Source organism: Periplaneta americana, chromosome 4, assembly GCF_040183065.1.
Source record: "Periplaneta americana isolate PAMFEO1 chromosome 4, P.americana_PAMFEO1_priV1, whole genome shotgun sequence".
In the NCBI taxonomy this organism is placed as follows: Eukaryota; Metazoa; Arthropoda; class Insecta; order Blattodea; family Blattidae; genus Periplaneta; species Periplaneta americana.
In genome coordinates, this window is record NC_091120.1 from 112,731,112 (window position 1) to 112,754,943 (window position 23,832).

The 23,832-nt window shown below is 35.3% G+C and overlaps 1 long non-coding RNA gene across 1 annotated transcript; it reads right to left on the reverse strand.

The window, feature by feature from the left end:
• Positions 1 to 278: 278 nt before the first annotated feature.
• LOC138698864 (uncharacterized) lies at positions 279 to 1,441 on the reverse strand. The gene is made up of 4 exons (XR_011331967.1): positions 927 to 1,441; positions 565 to 669; positions 421 to 477; positions 279 to 334 (listed from the first exon to the last, which is right to left on the reverse strand). It is a non-coding gene; the product is annotated as an uncharacterized lncRNA (long non-coding RNA).
• Between the last annotated feature and the right edge of the window lie 22,391 nt (positions 1,442 to 23,832).

Here is a 23,832-nt window from a genome sequence, read left to right on the forward strand (position 1 = left end):
ACAACAACACTTCGCTTGTAAGTACTACAAAAGTTTTATTTTTAAACTTGTTACCTATACTACATGAAACACGCTTAAAGTATACATTTCTACCAAACTTCTACAAACAAAATACACTGCAACTAACTTATTCATCCTCAACACGCTTTCTTTTTTCTTTATAGTACATTAATTTTTCTCTAAATGCTTCTTGTTTTAGTTTCTCAGTTTCCATTTTCATTTTCAGCAGTTGTTGCTCCGGGTTATATTTCTGTTGGATTAAATACATTTCTTTTCCACAAAGAGTTGTCCTGCTCTCGGCAAGTGCAGCAATGTTGTTACGACAAAGGTTGGCCTGGAAACAAAAATCAGCAGTGAAAATTTTGGCAATCCTGGCGGACTTTTATTATAACCCTCAACGTGACCAGCTGTGATACTGACCTTGGTGACGCGAGTCTGCTGCTTGTTACAGTTTTCTGCTCCTGTTAAAGCTTCAGCCTGGAAGTACAAACCCCGTTTATTAAATTTTCATTCTTAATTTAAAAAATAACTAACCTAAAAACTTAATAGAAGTGTCGTACTCACAACTGGAGTGACAAGAAGAGATGTGTTAGACGCCGGGCCTGGTGTACCCATTTCAAGTGATGCTGTGTTGTCCTCAAGTGATAATTGTTTTGTGTTTACATTCTCCTACAACAACAATAATACAAATTACAGTTTACAATTTGTCTTGATATAATATAAATTTAAAAGTATATATGGTTAATGAAAGTGATTTATCACCTCGTGTACTACTCCTATGACTTCAACAATATCGCAAGATCTTGCTTCCTGTTCGGTTGTAATTATTTCAGCGTCACCTAAAAATAAAATAAAATTGTTATTAAATACAAACGAATTTCATTTGAATGAATAGATAATGCTAATATAATGCAACTGGTACTTACCATAGTATTCTGAATCACAGTCGAAGGGGTTGCTGTTAGGTTCTATTTGGTCCTCTATGAGGGACAGAACACTTTCATCAACTTTAGTTGTACATTGACCACCACCTGTTTTATACCTTTCCACCCGTTCGTCACTCCTTGCTTTCTTAGCTGATCTTTTTAAGTTAACATAAAATTGTCGCAGTTGTTTTGTTGTTCTTGATGTCACACTCCCATTCGAATTATATTCGTCTCTTAGTTTGTCCCACGTTTCTTCCTTCTCTTTTATTTTCAACCCATCGGTTTTCTTGCACTCTATAATTTCTTTATATTTGTTTACTAGTTCTATCAACAACTCTTTCTCAAAAGAAGAAAAATTTGTGCCCCTCATCCTCTTCATGGTAACTTCGCGCGCCATTATTTCACAGATGTTCAAACAAAAGCGCAACGGAGTGCATTCAGAAATCGTATGAATCATACACCGCCTTCTCGATTCGTTGTGTTCGCTATTCTTGCGAGTATTAACAACATGTTAGTTAACATTTTGCAGGGAAATGTTGGTGAAATGCAAGAGTCTTAACAAATTGTTAAAAATTTTAACTCGTGTTAAGAAACAACGTGTTAGCAGAGTTATTTATTATTTATTTATTTATTTATTTATTTATTTATTTATTTATTTATTTATTTATTTATTTATTTATTTATTTATTTATTCTGGTGTAGTTAAGGCCATCAGGCCTTCTCTTCCACAACACCAGGATGGTGGAAAATGTTGCTTAGTTTCCCCGTCCTTTAATTTCGGAATATTGAATCTTCTAATATTAACTTTTTGCTCTACTCGCTTGGCTACTGATAGTCTTTCTCTTAGGTCTGCAATTACAAAATAATGGTCAGAATTACAGTCTGCCCCCCGAAGGTTCGAATGTCTAGTATACTAGTATGTGTTCTTTTATCTATCAAGATGTGATCTGTCTGGTTATGTGTCAATCCGTCTGGAGAATTCCAAGCATATTTATGTCTATCCTTATGGGGAAATGTTATACTTATGATAATTAAATTTTTTGATGTCACAAAGTTGACTAACCTAATTCCATTATCATTACTAGTTACGTGTAGACTCTCTTTTCCAATAGTCGGTTTAAAATTATCCTCCCGTCCTACTTTAGCATTGAAATCTACCAATAAAATATTCATGTGATATCTAGGTAACTGATCAAAAGTGTGTTCCAATTCCTCATAAAAGCTATCCTTTATATGGTCGTCGTTCTCTTCTGTAGGGGCGTGAGCATTTATAACTACAATATCGCACCATCTACCCTTAAGTATATAACATCTGTTGATGAAACCGGGCATGTATGTCTCATTTATTTAAACTCACTGTTAACATTTTATTATGCATTTTCTTTTCTTTCTATATCTTATATATTATGTCTGATTTCTTCTGACTTGTTTACATTATGATTACCTACGTCAGTTTTATGTGTGTGTACAGTACTTTGTAAATTTGTAGTGTTTTTTGTAACGCAGCTTTACTCCTGGTTGAGTGTTAGAGAAGGCCATATGGCCTTAACTCTGCAAGATTAAATAAACCATTATTATTATTATTATTATTATTATTATTATCATTATTATTAAAACGAATTTACAGAACTGATTCTCAGATGTGTAATTTTCTGAGTAGAGCTTTGTATTGGATATTACAAACTACAAAACGTAAGAAGTTTGATGACGTTACTACCATTAAAAATGAAATATTATTATAGTTAACGCCATGATGTGAGTATACATGCTTACACAGTGTTCTGTCCAAGGTCAGGTCTTTCACTGCAAACCCAGCATTCTCCAGTCTTTCCTATTTTCAGCCTTCCTCTTTTTCTCCTCATATGATCCATATATCTTAATGCCGTCTATCATCTAATATCTTCTTATGTTCCGAACTTTTCTCCTGTTCACCATTCCTTCCAGTGCATCCTTCAGAAGGCAGTTTCTTCTCAGTCAGTCATCCAGGCAATTTCTTCTTCTCTTCCTGATCAATTCCAGCATCATTTTTTCTTGACTCACTCTTTCGAACACAGCTTCATTTCTTATTCTGTCTGTCCACTTCACAAGTTCCATTCTTCTCCATATTCACATTTCAAATGCTTCTATTCACTTTATCGTAATGTTCCATGTTTCTACCCCATACAATGCTACACTTCACACAAAGCACTTCACTAGTGTCTTCCTTAGTTCTTTTTTCACAGGTACGCAGAAGATGCTTGTTTTTCTATTAAAAGCTTCCTTTGCCATTGCTATTCTCCTTTTGACTTCTTGACAGCAGCTCATGTTACTGTTTATAGAACACCCCAAATATTTGAAGCTGTCCACATTCTCTACTGGCTCATTTAGATCTCACAAGTTTCCCTTCTTTATTTTTCTTCCTATGACCATGGTCTTCGCCTTCTTGGCATTTATCTTCATTCCATACTGATTACAGCCGTCATTTAGCTCTAGTAGCACATCCCTTAATATCATCTCCTCCTCTGCTAACAACGCCATATCATCAAAAAATCTTACGCATTTTATTCTTCTTTCCCTTACTATCACTCTTCCCATGTTCTGAAAACAGTTCTTCACTAAATCCTCCAAGTAGATGTTGAACAGGGTAGATGATAAAGGGCATTCTTGTCGTACTTCTTTCCCTATTTCACTTCCTTCAGACATTTCTTCTCCTATCCTGACTTTGACTCGTTGTTAAATATATAGGTTACTAAAAAGTCTCCTGTCTTTTCAATCCACACTTATTTTCTTCAGGATGTCCATCCGTTTGTTGCAATCCACTCTGTCAAACGCTTTTTCTAAGTCCACAAATACTAGATACACTTCTTTATTCTTTTCTAGGTATCTTTCGCTGATTCTTCTTAGTAGTCCAATTGCATCGTTCGTACCTTTTCCCTTCCTGGAGCCAAACTACTCTTCTTACAACTATTTTTCCATCTTAGAATATGAATGTCGATTCAGTATTTGCAGAAGAATCTTCGCCGAGTGTGATATCAGGTTCATAGTCCTGTACTCGTTACATTTCTTGGCATTATTATTCTTCGGTATTGGAAGCAACACTGTCTCCAAAATCCTTCTGGCCAGTCGCCTTGCTCATATCTTTCGTAGCATAATGATAGAATTTCCTTCTTGTCTTCACTAATTCAATGGGGATTCCATCAACTCCTGTTGCTTTCCCATTCCTGATTTCCCTTAAAATAGAAAATACTTTCTCGTCTTCTGAAACGGCTGCTTCGTCTTCTATAGCCAAGTAATCTGTACGATTCCCTGTCTCATATAACTCTTTTACATATTTCGTTTACCTGTTCAGTATTCCTGGTTTGTCTGGTATTCCATTTCCGATTTCGTCCTCTATCAACCACATGGATTAGATTTTCTTATTTATGAAATCCAAACATTTTACTTCGCGGTACATTAAATCATATCTTCCTTTTCTCTCTAAATCCTCTATTTCTTTACATGTCTCTTTCATTCAGTCTTCCTTCGTCTTATCAGTTTCTCTTCGTTGTAAAATTTCCTGTAGTTTCTTCTATCTTCTTCTCTGTTGATGTTTTTTTTTTCCATTTTCTCCTTTCCTCCATCTTCGCTAACATTTTTCTTGTAACCCAAGGTTTCTTAATTCTCACACTTTCTGGGTATCCTATTATTTCTTCTGCTGTTATCTGTATACAGCTTTTTAGATGAATCCAGTACTCATTACTATTCTCAGGTGTGAATTCTAATGTAGCGGATTTCTTTTGAAAATTTGCTTCAAATTTCTTTCTCTCCTCTTCATTCTTCAGTTTTACCAAGTTCAGTTTCTTCATCACTTGTCTTCCTCTTATCTTCTTCGTACGAATATCTACGTCGCCTATCAGGAAGACATGATCTGAGTTAATATCTGCTCCTGGTAAAGTCTTCGAATTTTTTAAGCAATTTCGCAATCTTTCCTGTATCAGTATGTAATCTATCTCGTATCTGCTTTCGTTCCTTGGGCATGTCCACGTGTATTTTCTTCGTTTATGTTGTTGCTATAATGTATTTCCAACAATCATTGCAATTGTTTAACAGAAATTTACCAAAGATTCTCCTCTATCATTTCTTCTTTCCAATCCATAATATTTTCCAACTGTTCTTTCCTCTTGGCCTTCTGCTACAATTGCGCTCTAGTCGTCCATTAGGATTACGCATGCTCCTTTCTTCTCCTTCTCAACTATATCTTCTATCTTATCATAGCGTTCTTCCATTTCCTCGTCTGGTAATCCACTATGTGACATATAAACTTGCACTAGCACTAAGTCCATTATCTTCCCTTGTTGTCTCGCCATTATCACCCGGTCATCTATTTGTCACTAATGGTAAACATGAATGCTACGAATATATCGATGATATGAAAATGAAACCTTTTGGGGTTAAATTAGATCTTCATCTCTATAATTGATTGAGTAACGGGTATATAGTATATACAAACCGAAAATTACAAAACTTAAGTATGATAACAATATTGTTATTAAAAATGTTTACAGTTATTGATCAAATGTATATATGATGGTGAGGTGTAGATTCTTTCATTTTCCTATGATGTAGTGCAGTACTGTGAAAGATGCATTAATAATTGAGTCAAGCTTCCTATTTTAGCTGCTTCTTTAAAGTACATCAGACTTAATATCATATCGCTTTGGTTTAATCCATTAGATCTCTGATCGCTGCCAAGCATATCATTTTGTTGTAGGGAGAATAGCAGACCATTTCACTTGCTGTCATAATAAGTTAGTTTAATTCCCGCAACCAGCATTAACCACCATTAAGAAAAGTTTTTCTGAAGCAATGTTGCATAAAGGAATTTCACAGATTTATTACAGATGTATTTAAGACCTTGTAGAAAATAACAGTATTTAGTAACAGTGTCCTATTTATTCTTTTGGAGCCAAATTTATAACTTTTAAAAGTATGGCTATTATGTTGAAGTGTATGTGTTATAGAGGATGCTTGATTTCTTGTGTATGTGAGTCATATTTATGGGATGCTTGATTGTGTTTGTGTGACTATTGTGTATTAATTTATAATGTATGTTACGGAAAGTTATATAATTGTGTTATAGAGAACGGCTATAACAAAAAAATGTTATGTTTATGTGTGTTAACTGTTTTCTGTATGTCTCAAATTGAGCCTGATGTTTGATTTGCAATCGCAATGTTTAAATTAAGGATTGTTTATGTTTTGTTTACATTGTGTAAGATAATTTATTTTTCTTTTCAATTTGTTTTTATGCTTAGGCCTATTTTTTCCCTAGCATACATATGTAAAATAGGGCTACCCCCCATTGGAGATACAATAATAACGAATGAAATACTGAAACAGCTATTAATCTACAATGAACAGTTTTATTTAGGACGTATATAAGATTCTACAACTCTATTAAGGCATTCGCCTCATTTTCCATATCTCAGAAATAGATTTCTCACAACAGCCTATACTGCTGAACATACATAAATAATTTTACATCTCTGATCTTCCACCACTAACAATTCATTACGAGCATATGGCCAATTATAAGTCATGATTCCACGTATGTTTCACGTGGCCAAAACGATATACAACATTAACAGGTATCTAAGTTTTCAGATATTGTTGCTATCAATCTTTATGCTATTTCCTACAAAATGCTGGACAAATATTGGCAATGAAGAAAACCTGCGATCTTTATATTTAAATTTCGTTGATCATTTTGGGTTAGATCAACGACAATGCAATAACCTTACTGCAGAGGAAATTGAGGGTGTTTTTGTCTCCGAAGATGGTGATCGACCAAATACCGTTATGTTATGCATGGAAAACAAGGGAGACCAAATTAAACCCTCACTGTGATCTGACGATATATCCCTTTCTCTTCTCTTATGACAGTTATAACTAGGGCCGTGACATCGGTATATTTGTATTAGTCTGAGATGAACATACGACGCCGGACAGAGTGTAGTCGACATGTTTCAAGTACAGGCAGAGGAAGCGAATTTGACACACACCTAAGCAAACACGTTCCGTGTTTTGTATACGATTATTGCGTATTATAAAATCAAGAACATACAATCATTGAATAATAAGGTTTAATATCGTAAATATCTCAAATGCTGATGAGGTTGAGAATAATTGCAGGAAATCTTATTTAAATTGTCACAAATGTGGTAAAACATAAGTCTAAGAAGATGTTTTTTTTTTAATATTTAGAGTTTTGCATTACAGTTTTAGAATGCTGAAAACGTATATGGTGCACAATTTTGTTTTCCCTATATTTAGCTGTTATATTAATTTATTTATCACATCAATTCCGTACCTTACTTTTCTTGCATGTTGTCTGCCTGGTTTCGATTCCTACTGCAATAAACAACAACATTCATTTTCAAAGTTTCAAATGAAAATGACCGCCGAGTGTCGGATAGTGTAGTTTGTATGCGGAAAAATTGCGTTCAACATCGGCTGAAAGCAAGGGCGCATATGTAAAATATTTCATATTATCAATTTCATTTCTACATCAAGTTTATAACAAGCGCACTTGTCATCTGACAAAACTCTTGCAATTTTGCATAATGAATTGAAACCATTGTTTTTTTTTTATTTTTTGTATTTCTGTGTTCATTTTCGCATATTGGGAATTTAATGAATTACTTCCCCAAAACATGTTATGAAATGTTTTATATAAAACATTTTTTTTTGAGAAGGAAGCAAAAAGAGCTAAATTGCATAAACATTTTGGTTTCAAATATCTAAAAAAGATAACCTCCTGAACTTAATGGCATTGCTTATGGTTGAACCAGTAGAGAGAATATTAAAGTTATCGAAGAAGAAGATGAAGAAGAAGAAGAAGAAGAAGAAGAAGCAGCGTAATTTGTTTGTATTTAAAAAATGAATAAGCTTCATATCATTATAATATGTTTTCACTCACTGGTCTAAGCTCATCAGTTGAAAGTACACACGTATTCATGCTTTGCGAAAAGGCGAACCGGTTCAAAAGAGTGCATTATTACAATACAATTGATTTCTGAATTCAGTTCAGAGTAGAGAAATTGATCATGAGCCGTTGTCGGAATTGGTCTCCCGAAAAATGTGTAATCTTGTATGGAACCCTATATCAGGACCACAAAATCAGTCCATTATTTTTTTATATTTCACGTGAGACATAAATACGGATCGGTATCAAACACTAAAGACTAGCCAACAATAAACCGGGAACGCAAACGTCAACGAGAACGAGAACGGAAATATTGTTAAAATAAATGTATTTAAATGTAAGCATTCATAATTAACGAGAAGCTTGCCGGAGCCCTGGAACGGGAACGTGAAAGCTAATTGCGAATGCTCACATTTAAATACATTTATTTTAATAATATTTTCGTTCTCGTTGTCGTTTCTGTTCTCGGTTTATTGTGAAACAGCCTTAATCTTAACGCCGTTTGTTCAGCAGTTGACAAAAGTGGAAAAATTGTACGGTTGGTTTCAACAGGACCCTCCGACCGCACATACGGCACAAGAACCATTGCACAAAATAAGTGGAATGTTCGGTGATACAGTAATGAATTAGTATTGATTTATGATCGTTCCGCTTTCCGTATTTAACTCGTTGTGATTTTTATTTGTTGGATAGTTTGAAATTCAAAAGTGTTTCGCACGAATCTGTACACGTTAGAGAAACTCTAGACTAATATTGAGCATGAAATAAGAATTTCAGTTGATGAACATAAAAGAGTGACTGACAACATATTCCCGCGATATGAAGTTTGTATACAACGGAAGAACGACACATTTAACATCTACTCTTAGATAGGATTCATAATCCATTCTGCTTCCTCTGTTGAAGGTAGCATTTTACCGGCTGAATTTCGACCAGTCGCCCAAAATCCAGATCCTGTGCATCGACAGCCATATAGGCTCACATTAAGGATATTACCTGCGCATTGTTGCCAATAAGCGAGGATTATTTTAAAACTTGAGGACGGAGCGTATCATGCAGTGTTGGCCGTGTAAATTATATGATACATATCTTATATAATTTACGTCGCGTAGAAAACTAATTTTTACACGAGTTTATACACGGCATAATAAATTATTTTTATGGAAGTAAATGGTTAAAAAGTTACAACAATACAATTGGCAAGCATATATTTTAAATAGTTTCATTTATAATCACAGGTATGAAAATAACTTGACAGGTGAAATGAAACGTGCATACTACAAGATGTTAAAAAAGGTCTAATATTTTGAGAGGTGGTAGTATTCATAAGAGCAACAAAAAGTATAATAAATATGGATCCTAAAATTAATATATATGAAGAAACGCAGACTGTGAAATTGGTATTGTCACAGCAGCATATTTTCTAATGTGAGATCTTTGCTCGTTCCCTATTGCAATGCAGTAAATAAACTAGTAGTAAAGAGGCAGATGTGATGTCTAGAAATTTATGGATTTGTTGTCTTCTCTTTCTAGTGTGTAGTGTACTTACGGTTGTACCACAGTCTATTATATGAGGCGTTCCGTAAGAGAAAGGCGAGCCCGCCAAAGGTCGAATTTTGTATTTTTTACACCTCCAAATATTTAAGACACATATCTGCAATATAAGTCTGGCAAACGTTGGCCAGCTCGCCCTTACTACATCGAAATTATCATTGTTTGTAAGGTTGGAGAAACTGCGTAGCCTGTGACAGGTTCATAATATTCATATTACTCCGTACGAGAAGGGCGAATGCGCCACTCCGCCTGAAGGCGTACGCCATTCCTTGTCTCAGTAGTGTTGTAACCACACAGACGAGTATAACCGTAGTGAGGAATTGCGTATATTTATGGACATTGTAATAGCTTATTATGAGTAATAGTGACAGTGATAATCAACCAGGCATATCTGGTTATTATAGGAAACGTCAGAGGCATGTCGAAAAATGGAAAAACGTACAAGCAAAGATTAAAAGGAACAAAGGTGAATCGTACATTAGTACGAAAACATCTCGACATGTGCAAGCTCGCGGTATAGGCCCGCCATGTACTTGTGGGTGCTTCAACGCTTTAGGTATGGAGAAAATACAACCTGTATTTCGTAATTCCTGCGGGTTGGGTGATTATGACCTCCAGAATGCCTAGGCCTATATTTCTGAGCTCGTAACCAGTGTTGATGTCAACAAATGTCGCATTAAGAACAGACCGACGTCTCTTAGCTGGTTTTGCCAAAGAGGTATGTCACGCAAAAAGCTCACTTCTGATAAAGTAAAGGATCTGAAAGCTCTCCTTATCTGTGTGCCACAAAACGTTTCTGGACGCCGTGATCGGCAAGCAATACGTGCAACTAGCAGTGACTGACTCATGAAGATGTTGTAATGAATTATTAGCACCTGTGTTCGCAGAAAAAGTGAGACCACTTTTGATAGCAAGGATAATAACATGAGAGGCATCTACTTTTTTTGTTTATTAATAATTTCAGACACTTTGTAAATGCCACGTCACAGTGCGATTAAGTGTTTTTATATATTTATTATTATTATTATTATTATTATTATTATTATTATTATTAATGCCACCACTATTGATGTCATTCTACGCCCTTTGCTTTTTCTAATATACTGTTTTCAAATTATTCCCATAATGTTGATGAATTCATAATGTCATCTATGATCACTATTAAGTTGAAATATTAAATTGGACATTTAATTGCAATTTTCAATAATGATATTCGTTTTTCAGTGAACAAAGTAATTAACATTATTTACAGACGTGTCATTGGCGGCTTCGCCATTATCTCGTTTGCAGGTAAAATTGGCGGGTTCGCATTCTCTTACGGAACGCCTCATATACAGTCACGAAGCTTGAGTTGTGAGGGTGCTAGGAACAATAGACTGTGCCGGTAGTATTTCGCATTGTCTGTAATGAGACGATATTAGCGATCCTAGTGGTTAGCAACTATCTATGAATGCATATTTACTACGTATTGAGCTTCGTGACTGTATATACTAGACTGTGCTTGTACATACACAATATAGAACAGACAGACATTCTAAACAAAGACAAGAGCAAACACGCAGACATCAACATTTACTGGCACAGTTACGTAGACGACATATTAATACTATACAAAGGAAACAAAAGAAAAACCTACACAAACACACAAACAAAATACATCGGAAACTACACTACACACTAGAAACAGAAAACAACAAATCTATAAAATTCTTAGACATCACAATAACAAATGGAGACAACAAACACATGTTTCAATATATACAGGACACCTACCACCACGGTAACACACATGCACAACACCTCCAGTCATCCCACACAACACAAACACGCAGCATTCCGATCCATGATATACAGACTCATCAACATTCCTATGAACCAAGAAGAGTATAACGAAGAAATACACATTATCAAATACATAGCACAGGAAAATGGATACAACCTCAACATAATAGACAGCATCATAAGAAAGAGTAAACCCAAACGAGAAAACGCCTTATAAACACAGGAAAGAAACAAATACATCATACTAACATATGAGAACAAGAACATATACATGATCATTAAAGAAACTAAAATATAACATTGCATACGGAACACAGAACAGGCTAAAAAAACATCTTAACACACAGACAAGACACAGAAATAAATACAACTTAAGAGAAGTTTACGAACTCTCATGCAGCAGTTGTAACGACTTCTACATTGGACAGACTGGAAGATCATTTCAAACACGTTACAAAGAATATATCACAGCCAGAACCAAACTACACAACAATTCAACCTACGCAGAACACATCACAAACTCCAACCACGGCTACAGTAACATAGACAACGACATGAAAATACTACACATCCAGCCAAAAAATAGAAACTTGACACCCTAGAACAATATGAAATTTATAAACATACTAAAACACACACGCATCACATCCTGAACACTCAATTTAATTTCAAAACACACATTCTTCTCGACACAATCATGAATACACCCCACTACAACAGGACATCAGAAGATAGCGCGGGATCTCCACTAGGCTTTCGACAATGAAGCGCAAGACTTAGAAATCTAGTCAAGAAAAGTAAAAATATTAACACGGTAAAGATGTTGGATATTTAATCAGTGATTTAATGACTAGTAAACACTGGGATCTGTATCGGCGCGGGAAGTAGCGGAAAAACATTGTGTGGTATCGGTGTATCTTTTCAAATGTTAGAAGAAATGAAGGCTTACATGACGAGCTCGAATCAATTACCGCAAGTACTGCACACTAAAAAGCCTGGGAACTCGAGTAACAATTCAACACTTTATTTAATGTACGAGGTGATTCGGAAAGTTAGTTCTGATAATATTTTTTCAGAAAGCATTTTATTGAGGGAACTTTTATTACATGCAAGTGAAAGTACATCTTTCAATTACTTTTCAAAATAATTTCCATTTACATTCAGACATTTGTCGTACCGCTTCACAGCCTTCGAAATTGTCTGCGTAAAAATCAGACGGATCTCTTTGTAACACCCATTGACGCTCTCCTTGATGTCCTCATCCGTTTGATACCGCTGGGATCCTAGCCATTTATTCATATTTGGGAACAGGTAGTAGTCGCTCGGAGTCAAGTCAGGATTCTACGGTGGATGATGAAACAGCTCCCACTGAAACTGTGGCGTGCGGCAGTATGCGGCCGAGCATCGTCGTGGAACAAAACAACCCCAGAACTCAACTAGCCATCTCGTCGTTTGGTCTTTTTTTTTAGTTGGTTATTTAAGACGCTGTATCAACTACTAGGTTATTTAGCGTCGATGAGATTGGTGATAGCGAGATGATATTTTGCGAGATGAGGCCGAGGATTCGCCATAGATTATCTTACATTCACATTACGGTTGGAAAAAAACCTCGGAAAAAAACCCAAACCAGGTAATCAGCCCAAGAGGGGATCGAACCCGCGCCCGAACGCAATTTCAGACCGGTAGACAAGCGCCTTAACCGACTGGCTTCGTTTGGTCTGCTTAGTGCGGTTAGAATCTAACAATACACGCCAGAGTTTATTGTTGTGCCTCGTTCCATGAAATTCACCAACACTACACCTTTCTTGTCCCAAAAGATAGTTTCCATGAGCTTCTTGGCTGAAAATGTTTGGAGACTTTTTGTGGTTTCGTAGAGGAGTTGATGTGAACACACGCCATTGACTGTCGCTTTGTTTCGACGTTCTCACGTACCGAATCCACGTCTCATTTCCCGTGACAATCTGGTCGAGAAAAAAAGTCACCTTCACTCTCGTGGCGCTCGAGGAATGTCAGTGCTGCTCCCATCCTGGTGGTTTTTTGAACTTCAGACAGATCTTTCGGTACCCACTGAGCACAAAATTTGCGATGTGTCACTATTTCGTACAGAACAGTCCTACTGATTTGCGTAAAATGCTCAGAGAGCTCCGAAATTGTGAAACGGCGAGTTTGTTTGACCACATCGTCTAATTTTGCAACAAGTTCATCTTTCACAACAGACGATCGACCACTTCGTTCTTCATGGATGTTAGTACGTCCATCTCGAAATTCACGACATCAACGTCGAACAATACTGTCACTCATAACGTTCCCGTACACTGCAGTAATTTCACGATGAATTGCAGCTGCCGTTAATTGTTTTTCCCACAGAAACCATATTACTGGACATACCTCAGACTTGGCGGGAGCTACAATTACTGCACACATTTTAAACGCCTGTCTTGCTGAGATAAACGGTCGAATGCAACCTCACAACATTGCCGGGAGCGTATTGAACCAAGCTACATAGTGGAACAAAGATGACGCTGCTACAGCCACTACTGTGCGTGACAGACGAGACCAGAACTAATTTTCCGAATCACTCTCGTATTACAGAAAGTTTTGAATTATTTTACATTTATGACAGGAATGAAACATTTTTATGCGTCAGTATTTCACACGTCGTGCAGAAATTAATTTTTTACGTTTAACTTCCCAACCCTAGTGTCACGTAATTTAAGCTATCATGAAAACAACATAATGAAGTTTTCAACAAAATTCACGGATCGTTATCTCTAACCATGTGCAAGTGAAAAAATAGGGAATAGCATTTATTTGCTGTCGTAGCTGTGAAGATGATATGAATACATGGAAGTGGGGATTCTCCTTCGCTCAGTCAACACTTCTGACTAGCCCCAGTAAAGCGAACGCCTTTATATACGGCAACGGAGTCCTCTATAACGGACCAATATTTATTATTTAGCTCGTATCCTTTACACGTTTCTGTGTGTTAAATATCGTTGCATAAACCATGGGTTCCAAATTGGTCTACGCATGAAGTCCAAGTGGTCACGGTTCGGTGATCAACTACGTTGAGAGTAGCATGATCCATTTAAGCTCTAACTATGCGGATGAAGTACAGCTTAACTGAATAATAACTGGGTTGGTCGCTAACTGAATCTATCATCTGCTCTCCTGATAAGTTTGAAGTAACGTGGCGTCAACATTAACAAAGTGCAACTTGTAACGGACTGTGAAGTTGAACAATAGAATAACATAAATCTCTTACGTATATGTATACAGTACATTCGCTATCCATAAAATACTCAGCGATCACACGTAGGGGAAACGAAATGGATCAGATCATTTAGGCGCTATTTTGTAAGCAGAGTGTGCCTTACAAGTCTTTTCATGTCTATTAGTTTCCTAAACATCCCGTGAAAATCTGTCAAATTTTATCTAGTGTACTCTCGTTTTAGTGCAATTTTAAACTTTCAGTGTTATCAGATGGTCCTGAAAAGCCTGGAAGACATTATGAGAAGCTTTTATATGAGAAAAGAAATCTTCTTCGGCCTATTGGCCTGTTTCGTTTTCAAAGTTGATGCCTTCCAACCATCTTAATCTGGAACTTCCAAACTTCTCTTCCCCATGGTGTATAGTTTAGTAACAGTAGGCTATAGGTAGTCGATTATTTTTCATTCTTGTTATATGTTGGTACCAATTTTGTGTCTGATTTGAAATTTTTTCTGTAATATTAAAAATGTTTAGTTCTTGTCTAATATTCTCATTTCTCTGATGGTATAAAAGAGAGTAGCCACCAACACATCGGAGAAACTTTATTTCATTAGATTCAAATTTTCTTTTTGCTTTTCGATTCAGTGATCAGTTTCCACAGGCATATGTCAAAAATGGAACAGCTATTTCTTTTATAAAATTTAAATTATGTTGATCGTTGTGTTTTATTTCTTGTAGTTTGGCGAATATTTCGGCACATTTGTTGAAACCTGCTGACTTTTATAAAGAGCTATAAATATGATTTTCTCACGTATGAAACGTTGCAGACCAAGTACATGAATGAAGATATTTGTTCTCGAATATTATCGTTAATAAATATTTTAGATCGTAAGTGGTGTGTACCTAGGAAGGCCATTATCTTTGTGTTAGGACTACAGATTTTTATATTATATGTTTTGCATTACTCTCTGAAGTTGGTAAGCTGCATTCTGTAGTACATTTTCAGTTCATATGATAACTATCTGATCGTCTGAAAATAGTATAATATTTGGGAGAGTTTTGCCTATGCTTAATTCACATCTATTTGATCCCTCCCATTCTTATATACACATACATACATACACACATACATACATAGATACATACATCCATACATACATACAACATACGTACATATATGCATGCATACATGCATACATACATACATACATACATACATACATACATACATACATACATACATACATACATACATACATACATACATACATACATACATACATACATACATACATACATATTAAATAAGTTTGGTGACAGAGGACATCCTTGTCTTACGCCTTGGTTAATAATCGTATTGCTACTAGTCTTATTCTCTATCTGTACTGTAATGATTCTTTACTAGATGGGCAAGGTAAGCTTTATCAAGTAATACCTCCCATAATTTATTTCGTTGAACTCTGTCCAAGGCTTTGTCATAATCTACAAACACTCTCTTCTTTTCTGGATTATTTGTTGTACAGCATATACATAATCAGAGTAAGATCTTGCCTTTCTGATTCCGCACTGTTCTTTGCATAACTTCATTTCAGTAACTGGATTCAGACGGCGAACAATTATTTTTGTATAATTCTAGTAGGCTGGATTCAGTTGACTGATGCCTTTGTAATTAGTATAATTTCAGAGATCGGCAATTTTGTAGATTGGAATCACCACTCATCGGATGTTTTCGAGCATATATTTAGTATGTCTAAGAGACGTCGTTTTATTTTATTTGAAGAATATTTTAGGAAATTTCTGTTTAATCCGTCACTACCTGGTGATTTATTATTATGCAAAGATTGTAAAATTCGTCACACTTCCTTGAATTCAAGGTTATCAATATCACTGACAGGGTTTCCAGAATTATCTTTATCAATATTAAAATTTGCATCATAGGAATTATTTGTTACAAGTTCTTTAAAATCTGAAAGTCAATCTTCTCTCCTTATATTATTCAAGGTTACTACATATCTCTCTTACTTAGGCCTACTTACTGGCTTTTAAGGAACCCGGAGGTTTATTGCCGCCCTCACATAAGCCCACCATTGGTCCCTATCCTGAGAAAGATTAATCCAGTCTCTACAATCATATCCCACATTCAACAAATCCATTTTAATATTATCTTCCCATCTACATCTCGGCCTCCCCAAAGATCTTTTACCCTCCAGCCTCCAAACTAACACTCGCCCATACGTGCTATATGCCCTGCCCATCTCAAACGTCTGGATTTAATGTTCCTAATTATGTCAGGTGAAGAATACAGTGCGTGCAGTTCTGTGTTGTGTAACTTTCTCCATTCTCCTGTAACTTCATTCCTCTTAGCCCCAAATATTTTCCTAAGAATCTTATTCTCAAACACGCTTAATCTCTGTTCTCTTAAAGTGAGAGTCCAAGTTTCACAACCATTAAGAACAACCGATAATATAACTATTTTATAAATTCTAACTTTCAGATGTTTTGACAGCAAACTGGATGATAAAAGCTTCTCAACCGAATAACAGGCATTTCCCATATTTAAACTGTGTTTAATTTCCTCCCGAGTATCATTTATATTTGTTGCGTGTTGCTCCCAGGTATTTGAATTTTTCCACCCCTTCAAAGAATAAATTTACAATATTTACATTTCCATTTCGTACAATATTCTGGTCACGAGACATAATCATATACTTTGTATTTTCGGGATTTACTTCCAAACCTAACTCTTTACTTGCTTCAAGTAAAATTCCCGTGTTTTCCCTAATCATTTGTGGATTTTCTCCTAACATATACACGTCATCGGCATTGACAAGCAGCTGATCTAACCCGTTCAATTCCAAACCCTCTCTGTTATCCTGGACTTTCCAAATGGCATACTCTAGAGCAAAGTTTAAAAGTAAAGGTGATAGTGCATCTCCTTGCTATAGCCCATAGTGAATTGGAAACGCATCTGACAGAAACTGACCTATAAGGACTCTGCTGTACGTTTCACTGAGACACATTTTAATTAATCGAACTAGTTTCTTGGCAATACCAAATTCAATTAGAATATCATATAAAACTTCTCTCTTAACAGAGCCATATGCCGTTTTGAAATTTATGAATAACTGATGTACTGTACCCTTATACTCCAATTTTTTCTCCATTATCTGTCGAAAACAAAATATGTGATCAATAGTTGATCTATTGCGTCTAAAACCACACTGATGATCCCCAATAATTTCATCTAGATATGGAGTTAATTTTCTCGAAAGAATATTGGAAAAAATTTTGTACGACGTCAACAAAAGTGATATTCCTCGAAAGTTACTACAGTTAGTCTTGTCCCCCTTCTTAACGATAGGCATTATTATGGACTCTTTCCATTGTTCTGGTACAATTTCCTTTTCCCAAATAGCAAGTATAAACTTATAAATTTCGTTATATAATGCGCTTCCACCCTCTTGTATTAATTCTGCTGTAATTTAATCGATACCTGGAGACATAATTTTTCAGATTTTCTATCGCAATTCCGACTTCTGAAAGTGTGAGTTCGGGTATAAATGGCTTAGCAGTTTGTATTTAAATTTTGTCCGGATCATTTCTATTTGGCCTATGTATATTTAGTAGTTACCCATAATAGTTTTTCCATGTTTTTGAGGAATGAATGAGATTCTGCGAGCAAGTCACCATTCTCATCCTTGATCACGTTTACCCTTGCCTGATATCCATTCTTAAATTCCTTTATGCCCTTATATAAATCTCTAATGTTTTTATTTTTTCTATTTGTTTCTACCTCATTCAGTTTTTCCTTCAGGTCATCTCCCTTTTGCAGCTCTCTATTATTTGTTTAAAATGATTTAAAGCCTTATAAGCAATCGTTTGTGCTCTATGTACATCATATTCAAGATTACTTATGAAACTGTCCCAACTTTGATCATGGTATTCTAGAAAATAATGTTAATCAAGCATTATAAGGTCTATTCTTTACAGTCGTATTAGGTATTTATTTCACCCAATTTAATCTTTTATTTCCCTTTTGGTAATAGAATATTTATGTTTATAAATTGTGCTATCTTCTTCAGATTTTGTTTGAAAGTATTTTAGATATGTTTTCTTTTTCTCCTCTATAATTTCTTTGTTCCAAATTCTAATTCCTCTTTTTTTGACGTTTGTTACTTTTTCCTAATACTTTAGATGCTACCTGTTTAATTATGTTTATCAGGTCCTTCCATTCTTAATTTATGTTAATTTCGACAGCTCTGTGATCGATGTAGTTACTCAGTCTTCTTCTTCACTTCAAGGATTAGGTTCATGTTGAACCTGTTCCGGCGCCCATTTCGCTCTTGGTCTTCCTACATCTCGTCTTCCTTTTGGTTTATATCCCATTGCTAAAGCTGGCAGTCTGTAGTTCGGCATCCTTTGTAGATGTTCACACCACCTTCTGTTATTTCTCTTTAATTTCTCCAGCAATGGTTCCACCTCTAATTTCTTCCGTATATCTATGTTCTTCTTTTTATCTTGTATTGTACATCCTAGTGTACTTCTCATAAATTTCATTTCTGCTACCTGGACTTTTGATTTATCTTTTTCTGTCATTATTCTGGCTTCACTTCCATAAGTTAGCATAGGTACTGCGATTGTATTGAAAAATTTTATCCGTGTATCTTTTCTTGTTTTGTTTTTTAAAGATCTATGGATTGTTCCACAGACATTTCGAAAGTTATTAAGTTTTTTATCCAGGTCTATATCTCTTTCATATGAAATGTAGCATCCTAGGTACTTAAAATATTTAACCTGTTCTATAATTATTTCATCGATTACTATTTTTGTCCTTATTGGGTATTTTCCTTTAAATGCCATTGTTTTGGTTTTTTGAGCTGCAATTTTAAAATTATATTCTTTTGTTATTTTATTTAAAACATAAATTGATTTTTGTAATTTATCCTCACTGTCTTGGATAATTACTTTATCATCAGCATATAAAAGGGAGTTCAAGAAAGTGTTGTTCTTTAAATATATTCCTGGAGTAACATAAGATTTCCATGTTCTAAACATGTCGTCAATGTAAATATTAAAAAGTGTCGGCGAGATACTACAGCCCTGTCTTACTCCTTTATTAGTGGGAATCGCTTCTGTCAAGTTTCCTCCTATCACTAAGCATATGCTGGTTTCTTTATAGAGAGATTTAATTGCTTCCACAAGGTGTTTCGGGTATCCCCTTCTTATAAGTATATTCCATAGTAGTTCTCTATCTATATTATCGAAGGCCTTTTCCAGATCTATGAGGGCTAAATGTGTTTCACAATTAAACTCTCTTCTTTCTTCTATTATTCTTTTGAGTGTGAAAACTGCATCCATGCAAGATCTTCCTTTCCTGAATCCTACTTGTTCTTCTGATATCAAGTGGTCGGCTATTTTCTTTAGTCTTTCATTTAGCATTCTTTATATCTTGTAAGTGGTATCTAGCAGGCTTATCCCTCTGTAATTATTCGGATTTGTTCTGTCGCCTTTCTTGTAAAGTGAAATGACTTTCGCCTGGTACCATTCTTTTGGGATTTGTCCGAGTTTCCAACACATGTTGTACAGATGAAGAAGGCGGAGATGAAATAATATTCCTGCATATTTTAGTAATTCTGTATTTATACCATTAAGCTCAGTTGCTTTCCGATTTTTTGATCGTTTTAAAGCTTCCAATAATTCTTCTATGGTGAGACTGTCCACTTCTTTGCAAGCGTAGTTATCTGTTGATCCTGATTCTTCCTCGTTATACCACAATTTTTTGTAGTGTTCTATCCAAGATTGTTTATCAATAGCATTTATTTGTATATTTTCTCTTTCATTCTTATTGAGTGTTTTTATTACTTTGTAGGCTAATGACTGCCTACCATGCAAATCATGTTCAGTGCATCCAATAAACCTTTCCCAAGACTCTGTGTGTGCTTTCTTTATAATTGTCTTTGCTACATTCCTGGCTTTTTTATATTCTTCCCGATTGTCTTCTGTGGGACTGTTTAAATATGTTTCATACTTTTTCTGTTTATCTTTTATACAACTTTCTATTTCTTCTGTCCAAATCTTTAATCCTTTTCTCTTTCTATACTTTTTCCTGTGTCCCAAAGATTCACTTGCTGCCTTTGTTATTATTTTCTTTATGTTTTGCCACTCTTCTTCTATGTTATCACTTGTGGTATGATCTTGGAGATATGTGTTAATTCTATTTTGATATAGATTTCATATGCTTTCAGTTTCTAAAAGATATACTTTATATACTTCTTCGTTCTTATTCCTTGCTTGTGTTATTCTTTCTTTCTTCCATCTTGTTAGAAGTTTTATGCGGGAAATAACCAGGAAGTGATCTGATCCTATATCGCTACCTCTTTTAACCGTTGTATCTTCTATATGTTTTGCTATTTTTTTGTTTCCAATCACATAATCAATTACAGATCTACAGCCTCTGGCTGCCCAAGTAAATTTATGTATATCTTTCTTTTTCTTGAATGTGTTGGAAATACTTAATTCATTAAAAGCTGCAAACTCTATCAGCTTTTCTCCATTAGAGTTTTTTACTCCTTCTCCACATGTTCCCATTACATTCGGCATACCTATATTTCCTACTCTTGCATTCATGTCTCCCATTAGCAAAACTTCATATCTTGAATTATATTTATCCAATATTATTTGAAGAGTTTTATAAAATTCATCTGTTTCCTCCTTTTTTCCTTCTTCTGGAGCATAAGCACCTATTACTACAAGGTAGCCTCTATCATGTTTTAATTTTATTGTAATAATTCTTTCATTTATGTATTGACATTCTTTTATTCTCGATTCCCATTTTTTATCCACCAATATTGAAACTCCCTTTGCTGCTCTACAGTCTTGATTCACACCACTATAAAACATGGCATAATTTCCTATATATTTTGATCCTTTTCATTTCTTCTTCGTTTCTGTCAGCACAGCTACATTTATATGTTTATCTTCTAAGATTTTGGTCAGTTCAGATTCTTTATTTGCTATTCCTCTTACATTCCAGGTAGCTACTTTGAGATAATCCAATATCCATTTGCATTTTCCAGGTTTCTTTGCTATGGTCGTCATATTTTGATTCAATCCATTTCCGAGGCTAATATGGGCACTACAAGTAGCTTCATTTTTACGTGGGTGGGTTACTGGCCCTCTCCGCACAACCTCCATCCTGAGGGGGGGATATTATTTTGGACTTTCCTTGTCCTAGGGAGATTGCCTTCTCTACGGCTTTGAAGTCCCCCTCTCCATATCCCTCTTTAGGGTTCATTTCCTAACCCAAGGTGAGAGATTGAGCCTACCATTGTCTGCTCCTCCGCCAAATGCCGTTGGCAGACAATGGGGGACCACTTATCCCGGCGGTCACTCGGCTATTACTCAGTCTTGTGCAGTATAATTTTCTTATACTGTATTCTCTTAGGAGATGAACCCTGAAGCAGCTGTCTGTACACTATTGTGGGAAATTACTTTTATTTCTTGAACATATTGGGGATATTCTAATCTTGGACATAACCAAATAATGGTCGGAATAAATATCAGCTCCTCTATAGACCCTTGTGTAAATTATATTAGTTTTCAATTTCTCATTTATAAGTATATAATGAATTAGGAATCTATAGCTTCTTGCTGTCAATGTAAAGTTATGTAGGGTAAAGGTTTGTAATATTGTAATAGTTCTTTTTGAGAATTTATTACAATTTTACTGAACGAGAGGAAGAACTTTTTTACGCCATTTTATTAAGGGAATGTTTGGACAAGTTTTTGCATAAAACCGGACCTTCTCTGGCTCAATAAAATTGTAATAAATTCTCAAAAATAACTATCACAATATTACCAACCTTTACTCTATGTCTTTATGCTTGAATAATGTATTTGTCCCTTTTAATTGATTAAATGTGGTAAATTTCTTAATGTCTTTCCATTTTCATTTAGTATGTCTTCACCATATAGCCCCACAATTTCTTCAATTGGCTCCTTCCCTATTCTGGCGTTAAAATCGCCCAACACTATAATTTTATCATTATTGTTTATCTTGTTTAGATGTTTTTGAAGGAATTCATAGAAAACCTTATTTTTCCCCTTCTTCTGGGGAGTAGACACTAAATATTGACAGACATCACTTTGTTGTTTTCAATCTTATATTACTTATTCGATCATTAATAAAGTTATACATATGTATCTTTCATTTTAGTTCTTGTTTGATTAAACTGATGGTGGTCTTTATTTCTTTAGTAATCCAGAATAATATAAGATGTAATCTTTAAGATTAAGACTTCCTTTCAATTTCTTTTTCGTTTCGGTTATGGCTGCAATGTCTATATCTAGTCTCTTTAATTGATTAATTTGTAGTTCCTCTTTGTGTGCCGGTCAACATACATCCATGTTGATATTTTGAAAATCTGATTGTCTTTAAGTTCTTGAACTTATTCTTAGCATTTGTCGTCATAGAATTTTCAGTCCGGCTTTTCCTTTGAAGATATTCTATAATTGAAATGTACCCTGGCTGCATTACAGGCGCTGTGCAGGTTTAACTCGGTTGTGGGGCTGTCACAATTAATGCCTCCGAGTCTCCAATCTTTTGCACAAACACCAAAAGAAGGGTCGCCTCTTCCGCTCCTACGATAGTTGGGGAAAACTTTACCTAAACTCTAGGTTGAGTTCAGTTCTTTTACTGAAAAAGGTGCGTCTATCACTACTTCACCATTTAGAAATTCATTATTCACATCCGAAATATTCAAAGTAATTAATTCGTTTAAATAAACTATAACAACACATTTATTGCGCTGGTTGTTTAGTTACATACTTTTCCCTCATGTATTACTTCATGACAATAAAGACAATCTTTCTCCATATTTCTCTCCTTCTTCATTTCTTTCATTCTTTCTGTCTTCCTTTCTTTCTTTACCATGTTTCACCTCCTACTTTCCTACCGACTTAAATGAAATACATTGCAGGAGCATGTATACAGAGTGATTCGAAAGGTAAGGTCAACCGGTGAGGAGGTGATTCAGGGCAATATTTGGAGCAGGAAAGTCCTTTGTCAGTTTTATTTATTTCCAGTTTCAGAGTTACAACAGGTAAAAAATTTGCTCACAATAAAGGTGACTTACTTACAATAATTATTCGGGTACAGCCCTTTATTGGAGCAGCTGCTCAAAATATCCTCCATTTGCATGCAAACATGCTTGGGCGCACTCTCTTACTGCGCTGTGCTCAAGATCTAAGAGCCCGTTTCGTAGTCTGATGTCTGTTGCAGCTGCATTAATTCGCTGGAGCAGATGATCTCTGTCTGTAATCTCCGTACCGTACACCTTTTCTTTTATAGAATCCCATAAAAAGGAAGTCCAGAGGCGTTAAGTCAGGGGACCGTGCTGACGAGAACCAATAAACATA